Source organism: Cervus canadensis, chromosome 17, assembly GCF_019320065.1.
Source record: "Cervus canadensis isolate Bull #8, Minnesota chromosome 17, ASM1932006v1, whole genome shotgun sequence".
Classification (NCBI taxonomy): domain Eukaryota; kingdom Metazoa; phylum Chordata; class Mammalia; order Artiodactyla; family Cervidae; genus Cervus; species Cervus canadensis.
Window position 1 is genome coordinate 41,564,900 of NC_057402.1, and position 18,858 is coordinate 41,583,757.

Here is an 18,858-nt window from a genome sequence, read left to right on the forward strand (position 1 = left end):
GGACCAGTTTCCAAAGCAATGGGGGCTGATGTCAAGACTCCTGGACACAAGGCCATCTGGATAGAGAGGCTGCTGATCACCAGCTTTCTTGACACTGCCTAGTTCAGTGGGTTGTTGGTTTGGCAGCAGACCCAGCCCCAGGCAACAGCACATGTACATCCTGAAGGGAACCCTCACTGTCCCTTCCCTCCATCAGGGTTTCTCAAGTAACCAGTAGTGCTCTCTAGACTGAGTATGCCTTACATTCATCACCTTAAATCAGTCACATGATGATGCTTTTAGAGTTTGCTATGTGTCCAGGTGGTACTACTAATATAGAACCCACCTGCCAACACAGGAGACATGAGACAGGGGTTCAATCCCCAAGTCAAGAAGAGCCCCTGGAGAAGGAAATGGCAACCCACTCCAGTATTCTTGCTTGGAGAATCCCATGGACAGAGGAGCCTGGTGGGCTACAGTCCACAGGGTCACAAAGGGTTGGACACGACTGAAGTGACTTAGCACGCATGCCCACACAGTGCATACAGGGAGTTCTTCAGATCCCTTTCTAAGAACGAGGATCATCCATCAGTGGGGCTCCCTTCAGGCATTGTTCCATTTAGAGCATCAATTTTCTCCTTTGAGAGAGCTTTGTAAGACGCACATAGGAGCTCCAGCTTGAACTGGAACCTTCCGCCTCACCCTGGGCCAGTGGAACTTTTCCATTCTTAAGCTTCTGGCTTAACAGTCCCTTTTCAAAACTCACTCTCAAAAACATCCTGCCTTTAAATTTCACATTTGGCTAGTTTACACCAGTGAAAAGAGATGCAAGATCCTGGGTAGAATTTGTTGAGTCTTATACCCAGAAATATGCTTTTATTTTTTTCCCTTGCCAACTTTTTTAGAATCTGAAAAGTCTTGGACTGTTAGACAAGGTTGCAAGTAGAAAGCCCATTTCTGCAAGAAGCTCATTGCTCTCTTCGTGTTCCCCGGTGGACAGCTACTGCTGGAGACTTCTGAGCCAGCACCTGCCACACACCCTTTCTCACGGGGAGTCCGTGTGCCCCACATTTGTCAGAGTGTCACACAGGACAATGCTGGTTTCCTTCCACTGACAACTATTGACACAACAACCAGCAAGACATCCAGAATGTCAAGAAGACGCAGCAAGACCAATCACAATAAAACTAAGATAACATTCTTCATAGGGCTGCCAAAAGCAATACAAAATTCTCCAGGACAGAGGTTTACAAACCATGCTCCATGGAACTCCTACAGTTCTGTGGAATTCTTAGAGGCCACAAGACAAAATCCAAACCCTCACAGCCACACCCACGCTTTCTCTGGTTTGTAGATTGGATTTAGTAAGATTTTGTAGAAAAAAAATTTACGGTTAAAGTAGTTTTAAACCACTGGCCTGAGAGACAAAGGCTCCAGAGACCTACAGATGCCGAGAAGGATGTTCTCTCTCTTCAACTTTAGAGAGTACGCACCTGAGGCAGCTACAGAGCTTCATGGAACAGAAGGGTTTCAAGAAATGAAATGTTTAGGCTTGTCTGTGCGTCTGGATTTTTCTGCATGGCCTCCTCTCTGTGTAGAATGCCTTCTGAACTCCACTCTCCACATTTGCCTCACCAGAAAATTCCTCTGTGTGTGCTCAGTTGCTCAGCTGTGTCCAGCTCTTTTGTGGTCCCGTGGACTGTAGCCCGCCAGGCTCCTCTATCTGTGGGATTTGCCAGGCAAGAATACTGGAGCAGGTTGCCATTTCCTTCTCCAGGGGATCTTCCCAACTTAGAGATCGAACCTGCATCTCCTGCATTGGCAGGTGGATTCTTTACCACTGAGCCACCCGAGAAGCCCCAGAAAAGCCCTATAAACTCCTGCTAATCCTTCTAGATGCACCTCTTCTCATGCTGCTTCTCAGGGGAGCTTCCTGGGATGTCCCCTGGCTTTGCCTGCCCCAAACAGGCCCTCTGCCCACCACACCTCCTGACCCATCTGTCCTAGCCCCGGTCACACTGCATGGCAACCACTGATCTGGATGTTTGCTTCCCCATGGCGGGGCTTCCCTGGTGGCTCAGTGGTTAAAAATCTGCCTGCCAATGCAGAAGACACGAGTTTGATCCCTGGTCCAGGAAGATCCCCTGGAGAAGAAAATGGCAACACACTCCAGTATTCTTGCCTGGAGAATCCCATGGACAGAGGAGCCTGGCAGGCTACAGTCCATGGGGCCACAAAGAGCTGGACACAACTGAGCGACTAAACAACAACCCCTTCATGGGACTCTTAGCTCTGGAGGACAGAGATCACTTATTCAACTATGCCTCCTCCATGGCTAACACAGGGTCTCCCCCTAGAAGATGCTCAAACCAGTAGTCAATTTCTTCCCTGCTCCCAGATGCAGCAGTGGATGCAGTTGCATACCTGCATCTTGGGCTGCAGGGGGCATCTCTGATGGCCAGTTCATCCCCGCAGGAATGTCATAGGGAGGGCAGTTGAGGAAGATCATTGAGCCTAAATTTCACTTTCAGGTTCAAAAAAAAAAAAAAAGTTGTGACCTTCAGAGTCAAATAAAGTTGTTGAAATGTAAACACGCATTCTCAGTGCCTGGAAGAGGACTGAGATGAAATTCCCCAAGTGATCTCTTAATACCACCAAAATTACACTCAAATGCCTCTGCCAGGCAAAGATAAATTGCCATTTTCACAATGGTCTTGCATTTAAAAGTAACTTGGCCCAGGGAGCTTTGGAAAATTTATTATGACCGGGAAAAGGGGAAACTCAAAGGGGTTCAAGATATTTAGTCTACTGATAAGACAGCTTAGGAGTGACAACAATTATCTCCAAGAATTTGAAGGGTCGTTAGCAGGTCATTAGAAGGACACCGGCCAGCTGGGCCCCATCTACTTGGACATCAGAAATGGACTCTAACTACACCAAAACGAGTTGAGTTAGTTAGGGCTTCCCTGGTGGCTCAGTGGTAATGAATCTGCCTGTCATTGCAGGAGATGCACGTTCAATCCCTGATCCAGGAAGATCCCACAAGCCTGGAGCAACTAAGCCCATGTACCGTAACTACTGATCCTCTGCTCTAGAGCCCATGAGCCGCAACAAGAGAAACCACTGCAATGAGACAGCCACGCACTACAGCTACAGAAAAGCCTGAGCAGCAACAAAGACCCAACACAGCCAATGAATAAATAAATAAATAAATTTTTAAGTATGAAGACCTTAAAAAAATAAAAGTTGCATTAGCATCACAAAATGTCAGCAATGATGTAGGCCCTGACGACCTAAAGGAAGATCTGTGGACCAGCAGCATCAACTGGGAGCTTATCAGAAATGAAGATGCTGGCCCCACCCCCCCAGATCTGTCTGATCAGAAGTTGCATTTTTACAAGCGCCCCAGTGACTTGCTTGCATGTTCGAGTCTAAAAAACTGCCACTGTACCTTCCTTGGTCCCACGTGCTGAGCTAAGTTGCTTCAGTTGTATCCAACTCTTTGCGATCCTATGGACTGTAGCCCACCAGGCTTCTCTGTCCATGAGGATTCTCTAGGCAAGAATACTGGAGTGGGTTGCCATTTCCTCCTCCAGGGGATCTTCCCAACATAGGGATTGAACCCAGGTCTATTAAGTCTCCTGCAGTGGCAGGCAGGTTCTTTACCACTAGTGCTACCTGGGAAGCCCCATGGGCTGGGTCTGTCCTCATAGCCTTAAAGCCTCAGGCCACCAGCATGAACTCCTGATCCCAGAAAGGGCCACATAGTATAGCAGGCTCCTGGAGAAGTCTGTGGCCTCCTGCCCCACCACGCCCACCCCACCCCCCATGATGAATAGAGACAAGAGAGGCAATAGTCTAGCACAAATACTTTGCATGCCAGAAGGACCTTTTTCTAGATGGGCCTTCCCTCTGACAGAAAATGCCTAATGGCTAAGCTCTTCTATGGACAGCTGAAGGAAAGAAATGCTTAGGGTTTGCAAAAGCTGTTGTCTGGTTAAAGCACTTTAAACCCAAGTTATATCTATCATGCGGCCGTCCTCGTGAAAGATTCAGATAATGCCTCAGCAATTTCCCCACACGAGGAGCCAGACTGTCCGGAGCTAGAGAGCGGAAACCTGTTCTGAGTGAGTGTCAGTGGGGGAGGTAGCTGCCTGGGCTCCACCACACACAAACCAGCGCTCCCTCACCTGCAGGGGGTGGGAAGGGAGAGGTGGACTCAGATGCTTGGAGCCAAACTGAGCCTAGAGAGGGGCCCTGGAAGGTAACATAGGAGGGGAGAGTCACAGCTCCTCTCCCTTGGGGTGGAGAAGTGAGTTTCCTGGCACTGCGGGTACAAAGCAGAAAGCAAATGTATATTTGATGACATTTCTCTGCAGGCAGCCTCTCTTCCAAACAGCCAAGTCTGAATGAAGCCTGGTACCAAAGCAGAGAGAGGAAAGAGGATAGGGAACCTCCCAGAGAGGCTAGGAGAGCCCCTGGAAGTGCAGATGTTAATAAGACTCACTGTGATATGTACCATGTGTGTGCGTGAGCGCTCAGTGGTATCTGACCTTGCCACCCCACGCACTAGGCCAACAGGCTCCTCTGTCCATGCAATTTCCCAGGCAAAAATACTTGAGTGGGAAGTGGAAAAGAGGATCAAGAGGGAATGGACATATGCATACCTACGGCTGATTCATGTTGATGTATGGCAAAAAAAACCCAACAACACAATATTGCAAATCAATTATTCTCCAATTAAAAATAAGCAAATTGAGAATAATAAAGAAGACTGGAGTGTGTTGCCATTTCCTTCTCCAGGTGATCTTTCCCAGCCAGGGACTGAACCCCAGTCTCTTGGGTCTCCTGCATTGGCAGGCGGGTTCTTACCAGCTGAGCCACCAGAGCAGCCCAATAGGCACCACAGTTCTGTCCAATTTACCAAAATGTCCATCTGCCAGGCTCTTGGGGAAGGAGGCTCTGGGCCCAGCTGATCAGCCAGCAAAACAGTAAAAAGGAACTCAGTCTCTGCCCAGACCCATTACCATCCTAACCTCCTGCTAACCTAACCAGACCCAAGAGAGTAAGAATGTAATCACTTCCTGTTCCCTGTTGAAAAGAAACTGAGTTGCCTCCATATAATGATTAAAAATGCAGCAGAAGGAAACAACTGATGCAATACCTGGAGGAGGTGAACCATTTTGGTATTTGCCATCATGCGGAAAGAGAGATGCAGGGATTTCTCTGGTGGTCCAGTGGCTAAGACTCCAAGCTTCCAAAGCAGGGGGCCCAGGTTCGATCCCTAGTCAGGGAACTAAATCCCACACACTGAAACTAAGAGTTCAAATGCTACAACTAAAGATCCTGCATGCTGCAACTAGGACCCGGGCTTGTTGTTGTTCAGTGGCTCAGTCGTGTCCAATTCTTTGTCACTCCATGGACTATAGCACACAGGCTTTCCTGTCCTTCACTATCTCCCGGAGTCTGCTCAAACTCACGCCCATTCAATAGGACCCAGTGTAGCCAAATTACTTAATTAAAAAATTTTAAAAAGAGAGAGATGTTGCCTAGACTTATCATGGATATGGGATCTTGTGGATTTGACCCATAAACATAACTTTGTTCCTTTTAGGAACCAACATGCTTATATTTATCTTTTGAGTTATACCTACAAATGCAAAATGCGTTTATCCTGTCAAACTGTGCTGCTCCATCAACACCACATGAGGTACTAAAAGGGGGTCACGTAAGTGGCAGGCCTCAAAAGATGCTGAAAGTCACCCCTGTTAGCCCTCCAGTCATCCCCACTGAATGCCACCTTTGCTATTTGATCTGTCTGTCCCAGCCACTCAGAAGCTGCTGCAGCAGACAGAGTGCTACAGGATCCATGAAGAGCCTCTTTCTGCCCCTCACACCAGTTCCTCCCCCTCTTTGGCCCTCCAGGACAGAGCTCCAAAAGAATTCTGTAGTTAGATAGTTTTCCTACCAGTAAGTCTTGTGTGCTGGAAACTGGAATAGTACAGGAGTCCAGAGAAGAGAATCACGACTTCAAGTTCAGCCAGGGCCCACGTCGTCATTCACGTCACCAGGTAGACGAAAGATTCCCAGAATCCATGGACTGCATCCATCAGTTCCACTCCTTCCAGATGGAGGGAGCTAAGATGACTTTGATCTACTAAGGAAAAAAAAAATATGGAAAATCTAAGAGCATCAGAATGTGAAACTGGAAGAAACACACACAGACACCCACATGTACACCCATACTTTTTGTGGGGGAGAAAAATCTGTGAGATAGGACTCAGTACAACCCTATTATCCAAACTTCTGCATGACGTCACATATTCAACCTGACTCAGTGGTAAAGAATCCATCTGCCAGTGCAGGAGATAAGCGTTTGATCTCTGGGTCAGGAAGATCCCTGGAGGAGGGCGTGGCAACCCACTCCAGTATTCTTGCCTGAAGAATCCTATGGACAGAGGAGCCTGGAGGGCTATAGTCCACAGGGTTGCAAACAGTTAGACATGATTGAGCATGCACACACCAGACAGAACCTCAAAGACAAAGCTGGAGGAAATCTTCAGATCTATCTGTGACCACCTAAGTGGCAATGCTCCAGGACAGAGTATGATAGTGTTTTGGTCCAGGTCTCACAGCCAAGCAAGGTTCAAAGACAAGGGCATGTGCCTCCTGATTGGGAGCAACCATTCAGGGGTTTCCTAGACCATGTGCTGCCCTAGTACATCGACCCCACACTTCATCCTCCAGGTCAAGAAATGGGGCTGCAGAGGGCACTTCCCATCAATACCCAAGGGAACCTCACCTCCAAGAGGACAAGGAGGTCCCTCAGAAGATCCTGAATTCCTCTGAGAGAAGGATCAGGAAGAATAGATCATCTCAACCAGAGGGCTGTGACAACATTTTGAAAATGACTTACTTTCTCCAAGTGGGGAAAACTGGCAACTGATTTGTTTCATGCAAACATTCTTCCACTGATCTTTGGTGAACACGTTGGGATTTTTTGTTGTTGTTGTTGCTTTTGTCTTTTCCAACACTGTAATCAACTTCAGCACTTTCATCATTTCTATCAACAAGTTCTTGAACATGAATATAAAGTGGAGCTGGAGTCCCTATCAAACAATCACCAGGTTAGGAGAGACAGCAGAGGGCTGGTGAATGTAATCCAAAAGCAGTGCACAACCAACTTTAAAATATACCTCTGGGAACTTCTCTGGTGATCCAGGGGTTGAGACTTTGAGCACCCAATGCAGGGGGCATGGGTTTGACCCCTGGTTGGGGAACTAGGATCCTGCATGCCGAGTGGCATGGCAAAAAAAAAAAAGGTAAAATATACTTATAATCACTACCATTTTAGGAGCTTTCTTTGTGTTTAGCATGGATACAAGTGCTTTACATTTTACTACTTAATTCTCATTGGCAACTCTGCAAGGTTGGTTGTGTTGTCCCCAGTTTCCATATGGGGAAACAGAGTTTAAGTGACTTTTGAAAAGTCACAAAAGCTGTCTTCAAAAATAAATAAATAAAGATGCTTGAGTGATTTTACTCTCTATAGGCCTTCTACCAGACACAAACAGAAGCAGATCTTCTGAATTTCTGATAATGTTAAGATGAAGGAAGCTACATCTTCTACACAGCTGAAAAATGACAAAAAGAAGAGCCTCAACCAATGTCATTTCTTATCAGAGAACGGAGATGTTTAATTTGCCCAGATTAACTCCTACAGGTTCCCCGCAGCCTGTTTCCAGGCATCCAACTTGCAGAATGCTCTACTGGGTTGAAGAGGAACCAATGGAAGCTTCTTTAGAATGTTATGCGCCTGGGAGGAAGCGATTGGGCTCGGAAAACAGCACAGGTGCTTTTGCAAACGCATCCAAACTCATTCTCTGTAAACGTGATCTATCTGCTTTTTCTGTCCCTGTAACTGTGAAACTAGTATCGCCTTCCGGTACCGTATTTACTAAAAAATTTAATAAAGTGGAACATGATCTTATGTCATGCACCTAAAACAGTTTGGGGTGGGGTGGGGGGTCTCTAATTAGGCCTGGCATTATCTCACTGTCTCAGCGTGCAGTGCACAATTACAACACCTCGAAGGGCCCCGTGGTGCTGCAGAGAAGCCCCCACGACACCACACTGAAAGTCGGGTAAGAGCTAAGCTTCAGGGGGATCTCGGAACGGGTCACAAACCACCCAGGCTTCCTTTATCCTCCTGAGTGGCTCACGTCGCCTCGGGACGGGATCCCGAAGGCTCCCACAGACCATCGGTCCCTCTCCGCCTGCCCTGTACCCCTACTCTCCGAGTCTGGAAGGAAAGCCGCGCCACTTTCCCGGGAGACCCAGGGCCACCGACCGGGAGTGGAGGAAGCGGCTGGGAGCTGTCCATGGTGGCGCCGCGCCTGGGCACGCAGAGCCGCCGGCTCCCGCCCCCGGGCGCGCCCGGGATCACGCTCCAGACCGCCGGAATGGAGAGACAGACTCGCTCCCAGCCTGCAGCCAGGCACTGGCTCACACATCAAAAGTTCAGTTTTAAAAGGGTTTTCTCACCTGTGGGCAGCCTTGGCTGCACGAAGCAGGACTCAGGACCTCAAACCCGGCTCCTGGCGGCGCGCCTGGGACGGCCGTAGTGTTGGACCCTTGGGGAACCGCGGCGGTCTTCAGAGCGTGGACAGCGAGTCTGCGGCGAAGGACCTCGGCGCACTGAGCTCCTTTCTTAAGAGCACATGCGTCCCTCCGGCTCCACTCCAGAGTGTCTCTGGCCCTGGTTCCCAGAGCGGCGAGCTGGAGACCTGGCCACGGCCCTGGCCTGGGCTCCGCCAGGTCCCTGTCTTTCTTCCCAACCTTATTTGACCTTTCTTGGAGCTGACATTCCTCGCCAGGGACTGCCGAACCCTCTTGTAGCGATGCCAGGTTGGGCGTCGCAGTCTAGACATCAGTAGGGGCTCTCCTGTCATCTAACATTCAATTAACCTCCTCCCGTCGCGTGCCAGAGTGATGCTGGGTGCCTCACGCCGTCGGGGAGAGCGCGCGCGGGGAGGCGGCAGGAGGCGGAGGGGAAAGGTGCTCAAAGCCGAGCAGCAGGGCGCAGACCTGTTGCCAGGTGCGCTCACCAGTGCACGGTGTGAGCCGGCTCCCTGTGAGCTGGACTCCACGATCGGACCCTCGGAGCAGTCACTCCTCGACGATACACTTTGGGGCACAAGCATCTCCCCGGAGACATTCAGAACAGGGGAACTCTACGGAAAACGGGACCTGCTCCCCGCCGGATGCGCTCCGAGAACACTGGTGCCCCACCCGGCACCTGCTCCTTGCAAAGTCTCACACGACCTCAGAGAAATCCCACAGCGGACGTGTGCCCATCAACAGACACGTGGACAGACAGACAGACGAACAGACAGCACAGCACAGAGTGGACAGACAAACAAGCCCACGACGCCGTGCGTTTTCCCTATCACCGGTGGAGGCGCCGAACCCCTCATCTCCCCTCCCCTCTGAGGCTGGGCAGTCCGCACAGACCCGGCGCGCCGAGCCGGCCCGCTTACCTCTGGGTCGGTAGCCGAGACACTCTCACGCCTCGCGGGCCAGAAGCGCCGCGGTCGGAGCGGTCGGGTGGCTCACTGACCGGCCCGGTTATGTCCCGGGACTCGGGCAAGCCGAGTGGTAGTCCGTCCGGGAAAGCGGGGTTCAGCCCCTGACCGCGCTCAGCTCCGCCGGCTCCGCGCGCCGTTGGCCCTCGCCAGGCTCAGCCGGCGTGCACCGCGCTGCGCTCGCCCGCGTTCCCCGGCCGCCCGCCAGAGCGGCGGCTTTTATAGAGAGCTGCCTGCTCTTCAGCCGGCCGCGCCGGGCTGGCTCCTCCCCGGGGCCCCTGACGCCCGCGCGCCACCGACCCGCCCCCCGCTGAAGCTCGCCTCCCCCTTGCCCAAGTCGGGCGGGGGCCCCGGGCCCCGGCCGGACCCGGGCGGGCTCTGGCGGCCGCTCTGGGAGACGCAGACCCGAGCCCGCGGAGCCAGGGGGAGCCCGGGCGCGCGGAGTCCGCCGGCGGCGGCGGCAGCAGCCAGGTGAGGGCGCTGGAGCCCAGGACACGGCAGGAGCAGCCGCGGCTGGCCGCGGAGAGCCTCTTCTCCGCGCTCAGAGGGCTTGGGGTCGCGGTGCGTAGGCCTGAAACCCGGCTCCAAACCAGCGAGGGGAGAGGCTCTCTCGGAGAAAGCCCAGCGCCTAGCACAGAATCGCGGAGAGATGAGGTTCACGGTTATTAAGTCTCAGAATCTTTTTTTTTTCCCCTAATCTTATCAGGGCGTAATAGGGAAGAACAAATCTTGAGTCCGTATTAGATGTGTTTCTTTTGCTTTAACCTTTGTATTCTATTGCTTTAACAGTGTTGCCTGTAGCCTGAAATACAAAGGATAGCCCATTCTCAAGGCTCTGACCTTTGAGGATAACACTTATTCCTGCATAGAGAGAGAAAAAATTGGAGAACAGAGAGTAACATTTGTCTTGTTGGAGGTTTATAGGAACACTGTGACCCGATTTCAGTGGACAAAGATTACTGCACCAAGACATTTGCAACCACCAACCTTGCCCTGTCCCTCACCTTGCCTTTAAAAATGCTTTGCTGAAACTCTTCCCAGAGTTCCAGGTTTTGAGGTCCCGCAATAGACTTTTTTTTGCTCCAAATTCCGACATTTCGGTTTGCTTGGCCTCACTGTGTGTTGGGCACACAAGCTCACCTTTGGTAAGGAGAGGCTGGCTTTAGAAAGAGATCCTAGTATAAGATTAAGCAGTTGCTCGTAGTGGGAGACCCGTGGGCTTTTCTGTCAAAGAGATCTTGGTTTGAAACCAGAGTCAGACACGCTAGGTATGTGACTGCGGATGGGGATCTTATCATTCCCTGGTGGCTCAGACTGTAAAGAATCTGCCTGCAATGTGGGAGACCTGGGTTCCATCCCTGGGTCAGGAAGATCCCTTGGTGAAGGGAACGGCAACCCACTCTAGTTCTCTTGCCAGAAGAATCCCATGGAAAGAGGAGCCTGGTGGGCTACAGCCCATGGGGTTGCAAAGAGTCAGACACAACGGAGAGAATAACACTTTCACTTTCACAGGGATCTTAACTTCCCTGGGCCTCAGTTTCCTCATCAGGAAAATGCATTGCTTCCTTACCAACTAGTAGGGTGTGAGGACACAATAGTGCAGGTACCTAGTTCACAGCAGGTCTTCAGTAAGTTAGACTCCTCCCTGTATGTGGGGGAGAGCTCTCTACCTTTGACTGGACAGACTGAGGCCCTCCAGGGTCAGATCAAAAAGGCACAACTGGTCTAGATATTTCCCTGCTGGAAGAAACAGTCCTAGTGGAAAGAGTCCATAACAGGGCCCTAGGGCGCCTGGCATCTTCTCCCAACTCAGCCACTAACTTGCTTTGTGGTTTGGAGTCATCCATTCTCCTTCTCTGTTTGCTGTACCTCTTCTACTTTCCTGGAGCTTACAGCTCAGCCACTCACCTGGTGGACTGAAGTCCTCCTAGAATAGCCAGTCCTTTCTCCCTTCCCTTCCAGCGCAATGTGAAAACTGACTCTGCAGGTAGGGTCCTCATTGCAGGCAGCACACACCACGCTGTGAATCCATGTCTGGGCTTTGAAGTCAGACAGAAGCTGCTGGATCTGTATCTGTGTTTTCTGCACTGGGACAGAAGCCTTAATTACCTGACTGAACTAGGGAAGCAACACCGTGCCTCTCTAGACCTTTCTCAGAAAACTGATCTTGACCATCACCAGGTCCCTCACCAGGACTCTCAGCCTTTCTTGACAGGTAACAGGCTGGGTACTATGGCAGGTTCTCCCTCTCCCCACCTCTCCCCCACCCAGCCTTTCCTTTCCAGCAAATTCAGATAGAATGTACCCAAGGGCCCCCACATCCCTTCCTTAATTCCTGATTTCTTTTCTTTCTTAATAAGATCCCCTAGACACCAGGCATTTGGAGAATGCTGAGCATTTAGTCCAAATGGAGACCTTGGGCCAGCCTTGAATCAGCCTTGCTTAAAGCAGTGAGAGTGATAAGCAGGCTTCCCCCACCTCCTCCCATCAGGAGAGAGTAGATTTGAGACCTGCATGACATGAGATCTCTGGCGAGAAGCCTGTACCACAGGCCTCTGAAAGATGAAGCCAGTAAAGGAGGATTCCTGTCTGCTGATGAGCTCTGAGAAGTGCTTAGTCATGTTTTCTCAAAGCCCAGAAATGCCCGGCACATTCCTCGGTGTCCAGCTTTCTTTATCACAGACTGATGCCCCTGGGGAAAGAGCGATGCTGATGAATTACAAACAGGCTCTGCATGTCCTAAACCAGATTCTCCAGCCAGAGCTCCATTTAGCACTTCCACTCAGCACTCAGTGATGGACGGGGTATGTGGGCAGTTCTTTTTTTGGATGAATGTTGGCAGCACAACTCTGACATAATTACTACCCATACTTTCCTCAATCCAAGGTCTTGTTCTTATAAATGCAGACACAGGAGCTGGTCAAGAAAAGCCATGCTGGGTTTTCTGGTTCGTGTCAGAATCCCCCAGCAAAATCTCCAGATAGGGAAGAAAATAATCTTTTTTATTTATTAAAAAGAAAAAAAATTTTTTTTTTGGCCTCGATGCATGTGGGATCTTAATTTCCTGACCAGGAATTGAGCCCATACCCCCTGCATTGGAAGCATGTAGTCTTAACCACTGGACCACCAGGGAAATCCCAGGAAGTAATCTTAAATGGTGTGACTCCATCCAGAAAGCCTGCTGTTCTTCCACGTGCATCTGCCTCCAGCCTACCTTTCTCAGGGGAGGTGAAGCCCCCACCACCACATCCTTATAGTAGAATCGTCTGCCTGCTCACTGCTCCCATAAGCTACCCAAGTCTGGTATTTTCAGTCGGCTGGCAGGATCTAACTCTCTGTCACTTAGAGCAGGAGTCACCACACTCTACTCTCTGGCCAGCAAAGCTAATCCTTGCTGTAAAAGCAGCCTGCCTGTGTGACATTTAAAAGCCAGCCACAGCTGTGGCTTCATCCTTCAAGCGCCACTACTGGTTTTCCCAGGCAAACAGTGGGCAAATCTGGGGCAACAGTGGGGCATGGAGAGTTGGGAAGAAGCTAGGGTAAGGAGTGAGTGCTATCAGTTCAAGGCTTCCAGCAAACCCCACAAGAAAATCCCACTCAGGGATACCAGTCCTAATTGTTGCTGTTCAGTCGCTCAGTCTTGTCCGACTCTTTGCAACCCCACAGACTGCAGCGTGCCGGGCTCCCCTGTCCTCCACTAGCTCCTGGAGTTTGCTCAGGCTTATGTCCATTGAGTCAGTGATGCCATCCAACCATCTTGTCCTCTGCTGCCCCCTTCTCCTATTGCCTTCAATCTTTCCCAGCATCAGGGTCTTTTCCAGTGAGTCGGCTCTTCACATCAGGTGGCCAAAGTATTGGAGCTTCAGCTTCAGCATCAGTCCTTCCAAGGGATATTCCGGATTGATTTCCTAACTTTTGGATTTCCTCTAACAGCTATCACAAATAATGGGCACTTTTAAATTCCACCAACAGGGGTCGCCCTTGGACACTGAGTCTGAAGCTGGCATGGAAAAGGGGATATTCCCAGCCCTGGGCCCTGGGGCCAGATTTCCAGGACTCTTAACTGCTCAGTTCCTGTTTTGTTGGATGCAGAAGAGGTTGCCCAGCTGAGAAGAGACAAGTACTCAGTTTTTCTGGTGAGGGGAGGTCCACACTGGAATTTGAGATGGGAAGTTCTAGAACACTAGCCAACCACTTAGGAGCTCTGAAAATAGATTTCTACATCTTCCTCTTCGCTGTCATCATTATCATACAGAAAGAACATGCTTTCCTGTGTTTTTCTGTGTCTAAAAAATACGTATAAACTTGTATGTGTGTACATGATGTTTTCATATCACTTAGTTCTTTTTCCTAAATGCAAAAATCATATATATTCTTTGCAAAATAGCAAACAAAAAGACTTTGAAAATTCAGAAACTGAACAAAGGAGAAATCACCTAACTGCAAATATTATGTGTGTAATCGAGACATTACAAAAATCTTAGAAAATACAGAAAAGCCCAAAGAAAAAATATCACTTCTAGCCAAAGATGTTCTCTATTAACTTACAGTATATAACCAAGTATTTTTCCATGGATAAGTTACATATACAGATGCACAAATATGTACATGTGTGTATTGTGTTGGCCATAAAGCTTGTTTGGGAACCCATTCTGGCCAACCCAATAAATATTCCATAAGTAGTTCAACGTTAAACTCAAAATCTTTCTCTTCCACCAGGCCACATATCCTTGGAGAGAAGGAGCAGAATCTCCCAAGTTCACCCTTCTACCTACAGTGTGTGTGTGCGTTTAATTGCTCAACCATGTCCTACTTTTCCAGCCCCATGGACTATAGTCCACAAGGCTTCTCTGTCCATGGAATTTTCCAAGGCAAGAATACTGGAGTGGGTTGCCATTTCCTACTCCAGGGGATCTTTCTGACCCAGGGACTGAAGCCATATCTCTGTGTCTCCTGCATTGGCAGGTGGATTCTTTAGCAGTACTGCCACCTGGGAAGCCCTTTACTTGCTCCTACAATGTCTAACAGAGAGTTGGTATGTAAAAGTGTTTACACTGTAAATGACTGAATACACAGATAGAACTCTTTTATTTTTATTGTTTTGTTGGCTGTGCCATGCAGCTTGCAGGATCTTAGTACCCCAACCAGGGATTGAACCCTGAAGTCAAAGCCCCAAGTTCTAACCACTGGACCACCAGGGAGTTCCCCAGATGAACATTTTTAATTAAAATGATATACATGCAGTTAGAAAAAGAGACCCAAATAGTTCATAAACATTTGCAAAGAGACTCAACTTTGCCCATAAACAAAGAAATGCAAAGTAATGCTATGTTGAAATCTCTATCAGATTGGCAAAAATTCAAGTGTTTGATGATACCACTTTTGTTGGGGTTGGGGTGAGGTTGGGGAACAGAGCCTTGCCTCATACCTGGCTGATGAAAGCTCCGTTTAGTACAGCCTCTGAGGGCAGTTGGCCAAGATTTTTGAGAATGTACATATTTGACTCAGCAGTTCCACTTACAGGAATTTATCCTATAGCTAGAGTTGCACCATGTGTGAAATGACATGTACAGAGTTATACTTTGCAGCCCTATTTGTAATCACAAAAAATTAGAAACAGCCTCATCGCATAGTGGTAGGGCTACCTAACATGTTACATTCATACGACAGAAAGCTGTATAGTCGCTGAGTTGTGTCCAACTCTGTACGACCCCATGGACTGCAACCTACCAAGCTCTGCTGTCTACGGGATTCCCCAGGCAGGAATACTGGAGTGGGTTGCCATTTCCTACTCCAGGGGATTTTCCCAGCCCAGGGATCAAACCTGTGTCTCCTGCATTAACAGGCGGATTCTTTACCACTGAGCCACCAGGGAAGTCCATATAATAGAATACTATGCAGCTATTTTTTTATAAAAAAGAATAAGGATCAGTTTTATGTATTAAAATGAAAAATCAAAGTGTAAATCAATGTATATAACAAGCTACTATTTGTCCAAAAGCGAAAGGAAAAAGGATTATTTGCATTTACTTATAGATGCATAAGAAATCATCTAGGATGCTATATAAGACACCAGTAACATGATTTCCTGTCTTACTGGTGATGGTTTTGGTGGGGTGACAGGATGATGGAAGTTAGGAATAAAAAATAGACATTTTTGTTGTGTATGGTTTTATGGTTTTTCATTTTTGAACCAAGTAAATTAACTACTTGAGGGGAAAGTGAATAATTTTTAAATGGCAAAAGATTATGTTCATATGTAATAATAAGACTTTGTTATTTAATAGTATATTGTATAAACATTTCCCCAAGTCATCTTCTTTTTTTTTTTTTGGTTGTACTAGGTCTTCATTGCTGTGAGTGGGCTTTCTCTAGTTGCAGCCTTAGTTACGATGCATGGCGTCTTGCCGTGAGGACTTCTTTTGTTGCGGAGCACAAGCTGTGGGTACATGGGCTTCAGTGGTTGCAGCACATAGGCTTAGCAGCTGTGGCTCATGGGCTTAGTTTCTCTGCGGCCTGGGGAATCCTCCCAGATCGAGGTTCAAACCTACTAGGTGCCCTATCCACTATACCACAAGAGAAGTCCCTTCCTAAATCTTAAGTCTCCGTCAACAGTATCTTTGAATGGTATACTGTTCCCTAATAAGGATATAATTTATACTATCAATCCCCTAATATTGGTTTCAGTATTCCAAATAAGACTATGATTTCGAACACCTTTGCACCTCTCTATCATTATTTCCTTGGGATCAATGTAAGTTTGCATCAACTTAAAGCCAGCTTACCCTCTAGAAAAGTTGGATCAGTCTCTACTCTAACAGTCTATGCCAATGGGCCTCTTTCCCTGAATTCACTTTAATACCTGGTATTCTTATTTGTTAACGCATTGCCAACATAGTATAAAAATATATTTCATTGTAGTTTTAGTTTTCATTGTTTCCAGTGGAACACTTTGATGTCTGAGCATTTGTAGTTCTTCCTTTGGAAGCTGCCTGCTCCGGAAGAGAACATGTCACCGACCAATCACACCAAACCTTTGTGAGCTTAGTAGATGCTATGGAAGAATTGCTGCCATGAGGGCTCTAAACCACTTTGACATTAGACAGTGTCTTGGCAGGTCACAGAAGCACTGCTCATTTCTCCAAAGGTATACAGATAGCCGACAAGCACAGGCAAAGATACCCAACATCACTAATCATTAGGGAAATCGAAACCTCAATGAAATACCCCTTCACACCCATTATGTTAGCCACTATAAACAAAAACAAAATACAGACGATCACAAGTGTTGGCAAGGATGTGGAGAGATTGTACACTATTGGTGAGAATGTAAAATGAGGCAGGCACTATGGAAAATAATATGGCGTTTTTAAAAAAACTAAAAATAGAACTACCAGGGACTTCCCTGGTGGTCCAGTGGCTGGGACTCTGCACTTCCACTGCAGGGGGGCAGGAGTTCAACTTCTGGTGGGGGAACTAAGATGCAGCCAAAAAAGGGATATAGTCATTTTATCATCTGCTGGATTCCCAATGACCAGAGCAGTTCCTGCATAAACTAAGAGTCACTCCACAAGTATTTGTTTTCTTCCTGTGTTCAGTGACCCAGTCATGTCCGACTCTTTGTGAGCCCAGGAACTGCAGCTTGCAAGGCTCTTCTGTCCATGGGATTCTCCAGGTAAGAATACTGGAGTGGTTGCCATTTCCTTCTCCATCACTGCCGGAATACATATTAATTACTTCACTACAACATCAGTTGGGCTTCCCAGGTGGCACTTGCAGTAAAGAATCCACCTGCCAATGCAGGAGACCCAGGTTCAATCAATCCCTTGTCAGGAAGATCCCCTGGAGAAGGAAATGGCACCCCACTCTTGTATTCTTGCCGGGAGAATCCCATGGACAGAGGAGCCTGGCGAGCTACATACAGTCCATGGGTCACAAAGAGTAGGACACGACTGACTGAGCACAAAGCATAGATACAGCAAACGTGATTGATTTGTCTTGGATCTTGAGATGTTTGGGACCTCTCTCCAACGATCAGTGAATTCATTTTTAGTTCTCATAATGCCACCGGGAGCAAAGTGTGTTTAGCTGACAGCTCCGTGTTTACGTTTCAGGATCATTAGGGCACTGCTCAGAGACCACTTCATCTCTTTTCTGCAGGGCAGACCTGAAGCCCCTCCTCATGACTCAGATGTTGCTGCCATTGGGAACCCTGTCATCCCCTAATCCTGGGTTCTCCTGGAAGCTTGTAGAGAATTCTGTTGTGGAATCACAGCACCATGTGTGTTTGCTCCCCTCTCTTCCTCTTCCTCCTCCTCCTCTTCCTTCCTTCCTCAGCTGTGAGCTCTGAGGACCAGACATGCATCTTACTCTTCCCTCTGTCCCCAGACTAACACAGTGACAGACTGAGAATCTATTGCTCAGCAGATGCAGTAATAAATAAACAGCATTTCTCCAGTGAGATTCATAGAATACTCCCAAAGAGAAACTCCTGGCCTGGGAAACAAATATATGTAGATAAAATGGTATTTGAATACTCCGTGAAATTCCTAGACAGCCAAGACAAAGGATTTGGTTTTGCTTTTACTGCTATTACCCTTAGCTACAACATGTATACCTCATGGTTTCAACAGCAACATAATAAACACATTTGGTATGTTTTTGTATGATGCCATGAAATCTTTTGCCTTCTTCCCAAAAGTATAGAAAGTACAGCAAAGCCTCACTCTACTGAAAATGGGCACTGTTGTTCATGGTGTCCATAAACTGTTAATGTGGCTATATTGAGAATACAGGTTCTGCTTCTATTACTGTAATTTTATTGCAGTGGTGACAATGAAACCTGTTAACATATCACAAGCCTCTTCAATATTAGAAAAGATGAAGGAATAAATAGCAATGTACTTGCTATATTTAACTTCTAGGGTCCTAAAGTAAATTGCTTGAGAAAACTGGATCCCAAAGACTACAAATTTGAATTTGGAATTTTGAAGTGTGTCCGTATTCCATTGGCGATCAAAGAAGCTGAACCAAAAGAATTATGAACTGACCAACATGACAGCTGTGGACTGGGCAAAACTTCTTTTTAAAGGGCTATCTTAGCTTGACGATTATGACTTTGGTGGAACTAAGGTGACTGACAGTGAAAAGAATTGGGACATGAAATTCCTTGAAAAATTATTGACAATCTTATTTATGTTTCACATCTTTACACTTTGTGCAGGAAAAAAAAGAAAGGACAGTGGTATGGGAATGGACTACGTGTAAACTGCCACTAAATCAGTTGTTCTTGGGC

At 47.9% G+C, this 18,858-nt stretch overlaps 1 protein-coding gene and 1 non-coding gene across 2 annotated transcripts in view; one reads left to right on the plus strand and one right to left on the minus strand.

Annotated features, from left to right (window-relative positions):
• LOC122454886 (cell migration inducing hyaluronidase 1) overlaps positions 1-9,808 on the minus strand; it is a 160,839-nt gene extending 151,031 nt beyond the window's left edge. The window contains exon 1 of the mRNA XM_043489572.1: positions 9,519-9,808. The gene's annotated coding sequence lies outside the window, so the exon portion shown is untranslated. The remainder of the gene's footprint in view (positions 1-9,518) is intronic.
• Positions 9,809-18,281: 8,473 nt separating this feature from the next.
• Positions 18,282-18,417, plus strand: LOC122419907. The gene has a single exon (XR_006263114.1). It is a non-coding gene; the product is annotated as a small nucleolar RNA SNORA1 (small nucleolar RNA).
• The last annotated feature ends 441 nt before the right edge of the window (positions 18,418-18,858 follow it).